At 47.1% G+C, this 14,054-nt stretch overlaps 1 protein-coding gene across 1 annotated transcript in view; it reads right to left on the bottom strand.

Annotated features, from left to right (window-relative positions):
* LOC138511068 (uncharacterized) overlaps positions 1-14,054 on the bottom strand; it is a 3,073,423-nt gene that overhangs the window by 2,995,830 nt on the left and 63,539 nt on the right. The gene's annotated exons all lie outside the window — the stretch shown is intronic.

Below are 14,054 nucleotides of genomic sequence, written 5' to 3'. Positions count from 1 at the left end.
CTACTCCTCCTTGTAGTAGAATTTATGCCCTCACCGAGCCTGAGAACCTTCACCTTCGACAATACCTGGATCAATACCTGGCAAATGGGTTTATTCGTCCTTCCAAGTCCCCTGCTTCTTCAGCTTTGTTCTTCGTTCCAAAAAAGGAAGGAGACCTTAGAACTTGTATGGATTATCGCTCCCTGAACCAGATCACCGTTAAGAATAGATATCCGTTACCTTTGATCCCTGAACTCCTGGGCCAAGTCAGAAAAGCATGCATATATACAAAGCTGGATCTTAGAGGAGCTTACCACTTGGTACGAGTAAAAGAGGGCGATGAATGGAAGACGGCCTTCCGCACCAAGTATGGGCTATTTGAATATCAGGTCATGCCCTTCGGACTTTGCAATGCCCCGGCCGCCTTTCAATATTTTATGAACGATGTCCTCAGAGAGCTCATAGATGTGTGTGTTGTTGTTTACATTGACGACATCCTCGTTTATTCTTCATCGGAATCTGAACATCGGAAACACGTGAAAATGGTCCTCGAAAGATTGCGTCAACACAAACTTTTCGCTAAGTTGGAAAAATGTGTTTTCAACGTGACTGAAGTTGAATTATTGGGATTCATATTATCGCCTGGCGGAGTGCGTATGGATTCAAAGAAGGTCGATGCAGTTCTCAAATGGCCATCACCATCCTCCGTAAAAGGTGTGCAAAGCATGTTAGGCTTCGCTAACTTTTACCGCAGGTTTATCCCCGAATTCTCTCGAATAGTCCAGCCCATCACTGCCTTGTTAAAGAAAAACAAACGTTTTGAATGGTCTACCGAGGCGGAACAAGCTTTCCAGGATTTGAAGACTAAATTTATCTCTGCACCAATCTTAAAACACCCTCGCCCCGAACTCCCCTACATCGTGGAAACTGATGCTTCAAACCTTGCCATGGGGGCAGTTCTATCACAAAAGGACCCGGTAACCAATCAGTTGCATCCCGTGGCATTTTGGTCCCGCAAATTCTCGCCTCCTGAAATAAATTACACGATTACTGACAAGGAACTTCTGGCTATCAAGTCTGCCTTTAAGGTTTGGCGGCATTATCTGCTGGGGGCCCGACGCACCGTTACTGTGATTACGGATCACCGAAACCTGCAATATTTGAAAACCGCAAAAGCCCAATCCTCTAGACAACTCCGTTGGGCATTATTCTTTGCCGAGTTTGACTTCATAATTACCTATCGACCTGGTACAAAGAACGGTAAAGCTGATGCCCTTTCTCGGATGGGAGTGGAAGAACACTTGATCAACCCTAAACCTGTACCAATCATTCCCAAACAAAGAATTCTGGGTGTAATCGCCACAGAATCCAGAGAGGAAGTTAAGGATAAAGCCAGGCAACTTGTAACTCCAGCAGACATACAGAATTGGCATCTGCAGGGAAAGGACTTTTCAGTAAAGGACAACTTATTGTATTTCCAAGAACGATTATACCTACCCAGCACAGATTTACAGAAAAAAGTAATCTCTTGTTATCACGATTCTTTAATGGAAGGACATCCCGGTATGGCCAAGACCTCAGAAAAGATCAAGCGCTACTTCTGGTGGCCGTCTTGGAAAAAAGATATCAGAGACTTTATAATGTCCTCTGGAGTATGCGCCCAAAACAAGAGTCAAAAGGAAAGACCAGCAGGCCTCTTCCGCCCTATTGACATCCCACCTCGCCCTTGGCATACGCTTTCTATGGACTTCATCACCGATCTACCTCCATGCTCCGGATACAATACGATTCTAGTAATCGTGGACTTATTCTCCAAGATGGCGCATTCCATTCCGCTCAAAGGCTTGCCAACAGCAGCAACTCTGGCCCGAGAATTTCTCGAAAACATCGTCCGACTGCACGGTTTTCCTTCGGTTCTAATTTCGGATCGAGGTAGTCAATTTATTTCTCATTTTTGGCGAAGTTGCTGTCGGTCGGCTCAAATTGATGTGAGACTATCGACCAGTCACCACCCCCAGACCGACGGACAAACCGAGAGGACCAATCAAACTCTGGAACAGTATTTACGCTGCATGCTGCAACAAACTGAAAAAACTTGGAAAGACATCCTTTGGATAGCCGAATATGCCTACAATAACTCTGTCCATTCGGGAACTGGGAAAACCCCGTTTTTTCTTTTGTACGGCAGTCACCCTCGAACCTCGGAGTTGGATCCCCTCCAAGATCTTGAAACACCAGCAGTAGACTACCTGCATTCTACAATCACCCAAGCCTTTAAGGAAGCTGTTTCTCACCTTCAAAGGGCTAAAGAACAATACAAGAAAGGAGCAGATCAACATCGGAAGGAAGCCCCTCAATATCAAGTAGGGGATCAAGTCTGGTTATCCACCAAATATCTACCTCTAAAAGGGCCACGCACATTCAACCCAAGATACCTTGGTCCCTATTCCATCACTACCATAGTAAACCCAGTAGCGGTCAAGTTGGACTTGCCCCCGCACATGAAGATACATCCGGTCTTCCACGTCTCTCTATTAAAACCCGTGCAACCTCAAACCCGACTAACTAAATCTCCAAAACCTATCCTAGTTGATGGAGAACTCGAGTTTGAAGTCAAAAGCATTCTGGACTCCAAGATCTCCAAATCTAAACTATTTTACCTAATTGACTGGAAAGGCTACGGCCCCCAAGAGAGATCCTGGGAACCTGCTGAATATGTCCACGCTCCTCGCCTAATCAAAAGATTTCACCGAACATTTCCTGACAAGCCAAAACCCCCGGAGAAGCCCGGTTTGGGAGGGGCCTTGAGGGGGGGTACTGTCATGATCTCTGCTTCCAAAAGGTCAGGGTTTTCCCAACTCCCTTGGAAGCAGATCCATAACCCAGGTTCCGAGTGCCAACCAATCCCAATTGGGACCTTTTGGACCCAGTCCTGGCGCCAGTGGCACCAGGCTCATAAATATGCCCAGTCCCAGCGCTGGAAGCGCCGGGCTCATAATGCTTGGGTGGACTTACCTGCAGCAGACCATGCTGCTTACTTGCCTGCCAGTTGAGCCTCTGATCCTCTTCTGTTTGGAACTACTTTTCCTGTTCGGTGGGGCAGGAGCCACTCCCTAGATTCAGAACACTGGAACTCTTCTGGAAAGCAGGAACTCTTTTCTTACCTAGGCGTGGCTGTGGAAGGAGACACCTAAGCTCTACAGGAGGCTATTTAAACCACACCCGATGGATGAATCTTGCTTTGCGTTATTCTGCATCCTCTGCAGCAGAACGCTCATCGTGTCTTCTGCATCTGATCATGGGCTTAAGGAAAAAGGCTTACCATCCTGAAACCAGTCTTCAGCAACACCTATAAAGACAAGAAAGAACAGGTTAGCATTACGGGCTTCAGTGACAGCTCTTCACTTACCTGGTCCATCGGCTGTCACCAACGCCTCGCGCTGCATTCCGGCATCTGAAAGACAAAGGCTTACCTACTCTTCGTGCGCTCCGGAGGTCTTCACACTGCATTCCGGCATCTGAAAGACAAAAGCTTACCAACTCTTCGCACGCTCCGGAGGCCTTCGGCGCTGCATCCCGCATCTGAAAGACAAAACAAGGTGCGTTTAAAGACATTGGGGAATTTTAATACTCACGTGCCATTACTCCTTTCCACATCTAACCCAGTGGGTATTCCGGCACCCTGCAGCCGCTCCGAACTTGTACCTGCAAAATAAAAAGACAGTTAGAGCGCATCGTGAAGCAGGCAACAAGCGCTTACTTATGTGCTTCCAGGCGCTTCTATTCATCACACGGGCTCCATCTTCAACTCACTTCAGCCCGTCCTCCACCATCGCCGGAACCCTGCAAAACAAGAAACATCATTACTAAAGACTTTAAAGACATTAGAATTACTCGAAACTTACCGTTCGTGCAGTAAACGACGGACAGCAGTCCTCTGAAGTCAAGAGCCCTGCTCCCCTTATCCAGTGAAGAAACTGGTTACAGCACCCTGCCCCGAGGCAGATGGAGAGCACGGCGTTCACTTACCTAAGGTGAGAGCGTAAACCTTTGGGGTTCTACAGGAGAAGAGAAAGGGAAGAAGAGAGAGACATTCAATAACCCAGTTCCTTAATCCCATATTTTCTATCTGCAGACATCTTACCCTTCAAGTCAGACATACAGTGCACAGAGGTCCAGCCCAAAGAGCCAGCCGTGTGTTACACATCACCTTTGAAGATACGGTATACGCCCAGTCAAGACCGGCGCCTCTACGGGAATCAGGTGAGCGTTACAGTATATGAGAAAGTATATGAAAAGTTACTCACCTGCATTATTGTTCCTTCTATAATTTGATTCCTTTCCAAAGTGAATGTTATTGTTAGTTGCAGTATTTTTAGATTTGATGGTGTGCCTTGTGTATATATAAATAAATATATTTTAATATAACGTTAAGAGCGCACTTGGGTATCTGTATGAAGTGATTTCTTTGTACTGCTCTACAGCTCACATAGCTCCCTCCTGTATTAATAGTTGGGTCCCTAATACCAAGAGATAAGTCTTATGAAGTCCCACACCAGTTGGACTTTAGAAAAACGTACCAAACAAGGGGTAGAGCAGAGGCAAGCCGCGAAGCCTGTGACTTTCGAATCAGAGAGGAACGCCATCCTGAGACGCCATGAGGCTGGTGAGAATGGCAACGGGGAAGCTTTTGCCCGAGAAGAGAGAAGTATCCAGGAACTGGTGGTGGCGTGACCAGAAATGCCTTGTAGTGGGCATGACGCCTGCTGAATGACGCCGAGACCATCCAAGTTGGAAGCGTGAGGAGCTCACTGTCACCCCCATCTGTAGATGGCTGCAGCCTGAGGGGAAGCCGAGAACGAGACACAGATGTTCCCCTACGCAGATGAAGGTACCAGGAGAACGGGAAAAGCAAGATGCCACTGGGGCAAGAGTCTATGAAGAGTGCAATTTGTCCCAGTCATAAAGACAAGATACAAGGAACACAGTTGTTTGATTGCCAAAGTGAAAGGCTTGTAATGCAAGTAAGAAATAACCCTGTAAGAAGAATTAAGATGGACTGGTGACAATTACCCAGGAAAGAAGGGAAATTGTCTTATGAACAAAGAGACAAAGGGCTTGGTTTACAAAAATGTTTTTAAATGGGAACGTTTATTTCCGAGCTGCTGTGGCGGATTGGGAAAAGCATGACAGATACGAGGATTAGTATGGCTTGTCAGTTCCACCTCAGGAATGAATACCAGTCACCTCTGAACGTTTGAATACGCTGGTTTGTATCCCAAGTATTTTTTGGACACATTGAGCCTCATTACGAGTTTGGCGGTAGCCACCTGCGATTGGGCAATAGCCGGCCCATTACGAGTTGAATAGGCAGGTAATTGCCCATTCGCGGGTGGCGGTATTGCTGGGGTCCCGATACCCATTCTGCCCCATAGGGCAGAATGGGGGTGGGGAGCATGGTTGCACCGGCACCGTTGATATCGGTGCCGGTGCAATTACGAGTTATGCTTGCGGGTGCCGCACAGCCCGCCAGGTCAGACCTGGCGGGCTGTCAGGCACCCGCGAGCAGAAATCCTAATTCAGCAGCATGGTATGAACAGTGCCGGTGCCACCGTTCATACCGTGTCCGCCACCATTATAATGAGGCCCATTGTCTGCATGTGTTTAAATACTGGAGGGTGGTATCTGAACTTTTGCCCTCTATATGGTACAATAGAGCCACAGCCAAGGTTCTCTATATGGTAGCTTGGACGTGCAACCAAGGCTTAAGCTCTCAGGAGGCGATGCAGGCTGGTTCTTAAGTACAGTGAGTCCCCAAGCCCCTACAAAGGAGTGTCCAAACACTATGTTATGTGCTAACACGGTTCTTTATATAAAAAGAAGGTTCAGATATATAAACACAATTAATAAAACACTTTGTACTCTGGTAATTCTAATATGGCAAATATATACCATGGGCCTCATTACGAGGAGGGCGGTAAGGAGTTAACGGCGCCAGTAAGGGTGCCGGTGCCGTTAACCCCTTACCGCCCTATTACGAGGTTCCCTAGTGGTCAGACCAGACGTCCTTAGCGGTTCCCGCTAGGGGACCAGGGAGCTAATAACGGGCCTGTTATTAACGGGCCCGTTATTAGCTCCCTCCACATTCCCATTGAGCCCTATGGGGGCCTGAATGGGAATGGGGATGGGTTCCTTCAATGAAGAATTCCCGGGTCCTCCAAGGTTGGAATGACCCGGTAATTGATCATTGAAGGAACCCAGACCCGGTATGCGGTTTGGGGGCCATGGCGCTTATAGAACCATGGCTACCTCCATACTCGTAATGAGGCCCAATGTCTATGTGGTACCACACTTGGCTTTAGATTCCTTTAAAATGCATCACCTGCTGACAGTTATAATGGCGTACAAATCATGCAGCAAGGTGTAACAGCATAGATCATAAGAAAGGAAAGCAAGTTAGGTTAAACAATGGCAGAATTCTTCTTTCGCTACTAAGCCACAATTCTGAGTGATGATCCACCCATCTGGGCAACCTGTAATAAAGTATTAACAAGCCCAGTCCATACATTTTTGACTAGTCTTGTTTCCTAGTCAAAATGTTCAACCACCCCAATGTACCTGAGATAGAAGAGTCTTCAACGGTTCATTGACGGATCGCTTGAGGGTGAACTCGCTTTAAATCAGGAGCTACAGGGTGTTGAGATCCTGTTGAGAAATGTGGAACACTGGTGTTGAGACAGCAGCTTTGATCTTCAAGGTGCTCTTCGATGATGGTTCGAGGAAGTCCTGGGAAGATGAGGTGTGTGGTCCACCCTGATGCATAGTGTTCAGTGTCGCAAAGATGACTCAGTGATGGAGATAGGCCGAGCAGCGGTTGTCGGGTGTCAGGAAATGCTTTGGCAGTCCTCTGGCCTGTTGGTGCTGCAGGTGCAGCACGTACCTCGGGATAGCTTCAGCGATCAGGACCCGACCACAGGCTGGACCTCGGATATTAACTCCATCAGTGTCCTCGGGACGTCCTTGTCGGCTTTGGGTAGTGGGAAACCCACCAGCGGACTTTACTCGGTAGCTGACGACCTCGACTTTGTCCAGCGGGACAAAGCAGTTGATGGTGATGGCAGGAGAGCCCTTAGTTGAAATGTTCTTAGGCAAGGTAAAGCTTTACGGCTCCGGTCATCGAGCAGCACAGCATCAAGCTGTCCCCACTTCTGGGCGATATGACTCAACTGGCTTCCAGCGGTTACAGAAATCCTGCGAACCCCAGTTGTGGCAATGGACTTTGATGGCCTCGATGTCCCAGCGCTTTACTTCAAGATTCTCTGCAGACCCCTTCTCTGGTCGACAGCCTTTCGAGACTGGCTTCTAGGTTAGCTCGAGCAGCAGTTTTGCATGATGGTCCCTCGTAGCTCGGGGAGAGGTCTTCTAGCCAGGTCCTCTCACGGATGAGTCCGCGATAGACTCAACAGCTTTAAGATTTTGTCGAAGGAAATGCAGCAGCAATTCTTCTTCCAGCTGGGCTTCAAGGATGAGATTCAAGTTTCAACTTCAGCTTTTGAACAAATTAAGTGAGAGGTGCCCAGATATACACATCTGTCCCTCATTCAATCTGGCTGATCCAGGCTCAGTCAGACAATTACACAGAAGGGCATTCATGCAGGCATGCAGCCAATCAGGTTCACATGTATTCAGGCTATTCACTTCCACCCGGACCCCCATAACAAGGAATGTGGATTTTTGACACGCACCCAGCCTTTCAGCACACCACACTGAATTCATGTCACTTTCAGGCAGGACTGTCTCATTCATTGTGTCACACACACAGAGACCAGGCACCCATAACATAGAATGCATATTGGTCACACACTCTATTCTCTGTGAGAAACCTGAAGGTGTCTCCCTAGCTAGTCCCCAGGGATCTGTCATCCAGGTGGCCAGGACACAGCCATCGCTATTAGATCCAGTTCCTGGGGCTGGACCAGTGAGGGGGGATCATCTGGCTAGGGGGTCCTTGGGTAGTGGGAGTGGGACACTGATGGGTGAGATGCAGTATTCCCCTTCTTGTTTCACCATTCTTTCCCCATCCTACCACGTAAAATATTCCAAAACACTTCCCCCCTTTTTCCACACAAACACTTTCGCACAACACGAAAGACAACGGACTAACACCAGGGCCGTTTACCTGACGTGTCCTAATACCAGGTTCAGGCAAAGTCAGGCAATAGACCAGAATCACGCAACACCTGACGGCCCTTTCCCTTTGCCACAGGGAAAAAAGGTGGAGCACAAGAGCACAATACGAGCAAGGCAGACCGCACAACATAATGCATGACAAGGAGAGAGTCAACCTTGCCCTTTCTGACCAAGGCCCATGGAACCTCTGCAGAGGGAATGATAGGTCTGCGAACAGTAGCCAACGTGAGTTGCAGCAGATGTCAACGGTACACAAGACTCTCCTCCACTGATTACGAAGCCGGGGAGAGACGCTTGTCTCTGTGGTACCAACCTTGACTCCAAACTGGAAGAAAGCTAAGCGGTTCATCACAGCTGGTGAGTGGAGGGGAGTGTTGATAAAAAACCGAACTGTGTTGAATGAAAAGTAGCCAAGGGCTAAATTGAACTTTGAAAAGCAAGCAATACTACTAACGAAGGAGGGGGAAAACCAGCAACAGAGGAGTCTGGTACCACGTGGGTGCTCATGCATAAACCTCTGGGTGATTACCCAATGGTAAAGACTAACGTAACCAGAAGGCCTTGGGAAGAGGCGAAGAAAGGTGAAAGTGGTCATGCAGGGACCTTGTAAAATCCTCTGTACCATCAAAAGTCTTTGACCGGCAGATGATTGTGAAAGCTAAGGGAAGTGATTCCTGCATGGTGAAAGTGCATGAACTGTATTTCAGAAAAGTCGGCGACAGTGATCCCGGCAGAGGGAAACCAACAACGAGGAGCAAATCCCGAAAACTTGTTCAAAAAGACATTAAGATTTGTGAAAGAAAGAAGTATTGCAAGACAAGGGGAAGGGAAGTACCCCCTTTGCCATTTGGGATCCGAGCCCGGCCGAGGGAGATCCAGGGTGGAAAGCTATCACCCAAAGTTCACTGAGAAGGGAACTGTCTTGTGAATTTGTTGAATACAATTACTGAGAGGTCTGCACCCAGAAGAGGGGGATCCAGAGGTGAGGCCATCACCCAAAGTGTTCGTAGAACTGAACTTTTGTGTTTGTTTGTTGAGAGCATCAGGCCTCGAAGGCGAGAGACTTTTATTGAAAAGAAACTTAACCACAGAAGAACCTGATAGCTGATATGGAACAGCTAGCTCGTGCTGGGAAGGCTCAAGCGTGTGCTGTGATCCAAAGTCCCACCTTGTCCCGTGCTAAAAACATGGGAAATAGAGACCTCAAAGCAATCACATCCTGACTTATTATTTGAACACTGTTTCCTTTATTTTGATACCCTATTCTACACTCTTCCTGTAATTAGTTGTAAGGAATTGGCAATAGATTTTTCTTAGTATAGGCCCTTTGATTTTGACAGAACGCCACTAGGACTGACATATTTTTCATTTGATGGTCGACGCTTGCTCCCATCTTAGATGTAGGTTTAGGTTAGGCGTTTCGTCACCCTGCATTAATACTTCAATAAACATCCTTGAACTGTGATCTGTCTTCGCTGTTGCCACCATGAGTTCTTTACATCATCTAGATCCCACCCCAATGGTGTACCTACAACATACAGTCACTGAGATGGCTCCAGCAAGTCTGGCCTGGACTTCCCCACAACACCATATATGGTTCTTCCACCCAACAGCCAGTCAGGGGAAGGGACAGAGTCAGGGCTTCCCGAGACTTTGGGGAAAGAAGGTAACGGGCAATAGAAACCTAGAGGGCCCTAGAGGCCTGCTTGCCTTCTATCAGGAATCCACTGATTCCTATTGCAGGGCCTGGCTATCCCAAAATGGAAGATACTCAGAGCACCTGTCACATTCAGCATGGAACTGCCACCAGCCCATACCCTGCTCTGGGCAACACACAGGTGCCCAAAAACATACACTAGGGGTGCAGTGTACCCCCCCCCCCGCTCCCATGGTTACTATAAGGGTATCCCAAGGGTCTCTATTCACCATGACCAAAAAGAAGAAGCGGTGCACTGACAGGAGTCCCAACTGGAATCCTGTGCAGAAGATAAGACAGAACACCCATGATAAGGGAGTACAGGACAAGGACACAGAGGGTCTGTCCCTGCAATGCATTTCCAGCATCACAATGTGAATTGCAGAGAACTGAATATTACACTTGCCCGTAAAATTATCCACTGCATTTCTGTGTTATGTTATGTGCCAGACCCCGTCACGCATACAGGCCCATGAATCTAGTGTCTTTATGAATGATACCCTGGACAAGACGCAGGAGGGCCTCCACAATTAATTACAAAATCACCACTAAGGATGGGATTGTAGAAAGGAATTCAATACATCTTAAATTTGTAACTTGATGGTAAGAGATGGGAAGCACCAGGATTGTAGTATACTGTGTTCAGAATTTGTTTCAAGGAATATTATTTGAGAACAATTCTTTACGCATTAGTGTAATTCTTTTCGTGCAGCAGTGTGAGAATGCATAAAGGAATAGTGTGCTCAAGAATGTTATTGTCCCGATCGTTCAGGCAAGTCGTTACAAGCATACGGTGATCGATCGTAAAATGTTTTCCTATGCATCTTACCTTAGTTTTCCTCACTTTTACACATGCAAAAGCAACATTTTGGGCGTGGCCATCTTGTGCTAATCTTATCCGTGGATTGATCGCCCTAAGTTCAAGTGCGCTCGCGGCCATAAATCAAAATACCCGCCCCCAAAGCTGACATCATTAGATGCATTCGGCCCTTTCTACAACGCCAATGCACGTCTCGTTTCAACGTTCTCTGTACACAAGTTATTGACGTGTCTCCATGGAAATGGCAGGACGCCGCTTTCCTCAAGAAGTAAAAACATACCCTTTTGAATCAGGCAACACTCTAGTTTCTTAGTCAACAGTTTCACTGTATTTAGTTTAGATCCCCCGTGACTTGTTTCTGCATGGTTGAGCTATTTTATTAGTACCAAGACCCTGCCCACTGTTACTTACAGAAGCAGAAACAATTTCACTTGTTACTTGCGTTTTGGTTAAATCTTTGTCATACAATGTCAACAATACAGCCCTACCCATACAAGCCTGAGTATTCAGAGGAGGAACTGATGGAAAGAAAAGGCTGCCGAAACGATGGGGAATCAGACAATAGTTTGCAAGATCAATCACCTGAGCATGAGGCGCAGCCGAGTCGCATGGAAGACGTTTCAACCTGGTGTACCTGCAATTGTTGCAAGGTCATACCAACCGAGGTGGAGTACTGCTGCTGACGAGAAAAATCTGGATGCTCGGCCTACATAGCTGAAGAAAACACACCACCGCTTTGCGTTCCTGAGCTGCATGACTTCAGGGCAGCCTGCCTCACAATGTCCGTGTTGAGGATTATGATGGTGCTTATGCACGAACTTCGTGGAACAGTTTGGCCGCGTAATCCAAGTAACGAGTACGTGTACTCTAGATCTGATGTAACTTTTACTACTGAGACATTAGAATAGCATGTTTTTCTCCTTTCTCTGAATTGCGATCCATCTCTCTGTATAAATGCAGCTCTACCTTCCCCAGTGCCTCGCACAGCAAGCCCACACACACCATCGCCTCCCCCTGTCAGCTACGCGCGAGCACTGTTCTTACAAAAGTCCTGCCATGCCGTTGTTACAAATCTGTAGTATCATTACAGAAAGAATGTGCTCTGCAGAGAGCGTGAGACCGTGACAAGCTATATCCCAAGTGTACATCTATCTCGACTAAACTGCCTGTGCCCTCTCAACCCCAACCCTTCCAGTCCTGGGTCTCACCAGCCCCGACCCCCCAGTTGCTTTCATACTGATACTCATCTGACCCCCTTCCACTGACCATTCTAGAACACCCACCACAGCCCTAATGCCGTGCATCAGTATATTCTCCAAAAAGCAACACACGTCCACCTATATCACTAGGATCCAAGCAAGGCAGATGGTAGATCAAACCTCTGTGGTGTGTTATAATTATTTCTTTTAGCATATAATGGAGACTTGTGCTGGAAGGGTTCCTGCCTTCATTTTTCTAAGGGCAACTATGCCATCGAAAATTTGGATGCACTTTTTGAAGTTGGCTGCTACACTTATCAGGTTCATTCGATTTAAATATGTATGTTTCTTTTTCTCGGGTGGTACAGACTGGTGGCCTATCATTTGTTTACATATTGGCTTTATGGGAGGCTTGGATACCACAATTGACAAGTAATACCCGCCTGTCTCGTTCGAGCCATTCGCCACAAATTCCCCAGTGACAGCAGAGAGTACATGGGATTTTCTCATACTGTACTTCAACCTCAATTTATACTTTGTTGGTGCTATCAACATCACCCAATTAAATTAAATACAACTGAGTAAATAAGGACATTTTTTTTGTTTTACAATGAGTCAAGAACACGTGCAATTGTCTATGAGTGTCATGCTAGAATGGCTGTTGCCCGGGTGGACTGTGAACGAATGGGGGCACTAGAATTAATTTGCAAAGTTGTCCCATATTACGCATTTTGATCTAGCTTCACCCTTTTCCTATGATATATTGTGAAAATAAAATATAAAATAGGCGCAAAGTGCATAGGCACACCGGGAGATTTCCACAGTACCCAGTAGCCGAGTCCAGCCCTGGTTGGTGCAATTTTTTCACTCACCATGTCCCCATTCATACCCCTGGCATTTCACAACTATGACCGTGCGCTCCCAGGGGGGCTGGGTGGGTGTGACCGCTCAAGTTGTCAAACACCATGTACACTTCAAAGGGATCTTCCGCACGATGACCATTGTCCACATGGCCTCCCCAGACCCTGTGTCTCCAGACTCCCCTCTTCAAAGCCCAGGCCCTGCAATCAACAAACATTTGTGTCCCTCCAGAATTGTTCTGGCCTTTTTGCGCTCGCCTCATGATCATCCACCCACCCTTCCAGTATCAATGGCATTTTGCACCTATGAATTTCGTAGGCCTATGCCTGTGCGCTGGAAAGGCCGCAAGGTGAGTTCATATGGCAGATGGGAACCATTGGGATGGAGGCAGAGTGGGTGTCTATGAACACGTCATCCATTCACACACACACCCACTTGTGTAAGCCTTTATAAACACCTTGAGATCTATTAGGTTTATCGCCATCAAGCTACCTGTTCAACGTATACTTGTTCCTCTGCTCAAAGTAAGGGTAAGTCAAGTAATTACTTCCCTATGTTCATCGAACATTACTATGAACGTTTATGTCGATTTCAACCAAATGTACCCAGGATTTTAATGTTCATGTATCTCAAAGACTTATGCATTAGTGATTAGTTCAGGTATTTTCATCTTGATAACTACCACAATTCATCAATGTGCGTTGTAGTTGAATGTGCAGTATAACAATTGTATAAAAAAGTTGTTGCAGAGTTCACTGGGCTAGGTCACACAGCGTTTCTGTCTTTATTCTAATTAAACTTTAAAGATAAATATCTGGTGCAAATTGCTTTATTCACATTCATCCTGTGTTATTTGTGCTAATAGTTCATATTTTTTTATACAGATCTCACACATTTTTCAAGAATGCCATCATGTGTGGTTGTCGGTTGCACTTCTGCAAGCGACGCCAAAGATCCGGGTACTATCCTGCATGTATTCCCAAAGGACATTGGCCCTCATTACGGCTTTGGCGGTAGCCATGCTGCTATTGGCGGCATGGCTGCCACCAAAACCGGGTCCGGGTCCAGGTTCCCTTAATGGGGAATTACCGGGCCATTCCGAGTTTGGAGGGCCCGGTAATTCCCCATACAGGGAACCCGAGCCCGGACCTTCCCCATTGCCATTTGAGCCCCCATAGGGCTCAATGGGAATGGGTGCAGGGAGCTAACAACGGGCCGATTACGACCGTCCCGTTGTTAGCTCCCTGGTCCCCTCGCGGGAACCGGTAATGATGTCTGGTTTTGCCAGGTGTCCTTACCGGGTCCCGCG

Source organism: Ambystoma mexicanum, chromosome 6p (assembly GCF_040938575.1).
Source record: "Ambystoma mexicanum isolate Mex_15411 chromosome 6p, UKY_AmexF1_1, whole genome shotgun sequence".
Classification (NCBI taxonomy): Eukaryota; Metazoa; Chordata; class Amphibia; order Caudata; family Ambystomatidae; genus Ambystoma; species Ambystoma mexicanum.
The sequence above is the reverse complement of the archived record's forward strand: the minus strand, read 5'-3'. Positions and strand labels throughout refer to the sequence as shown.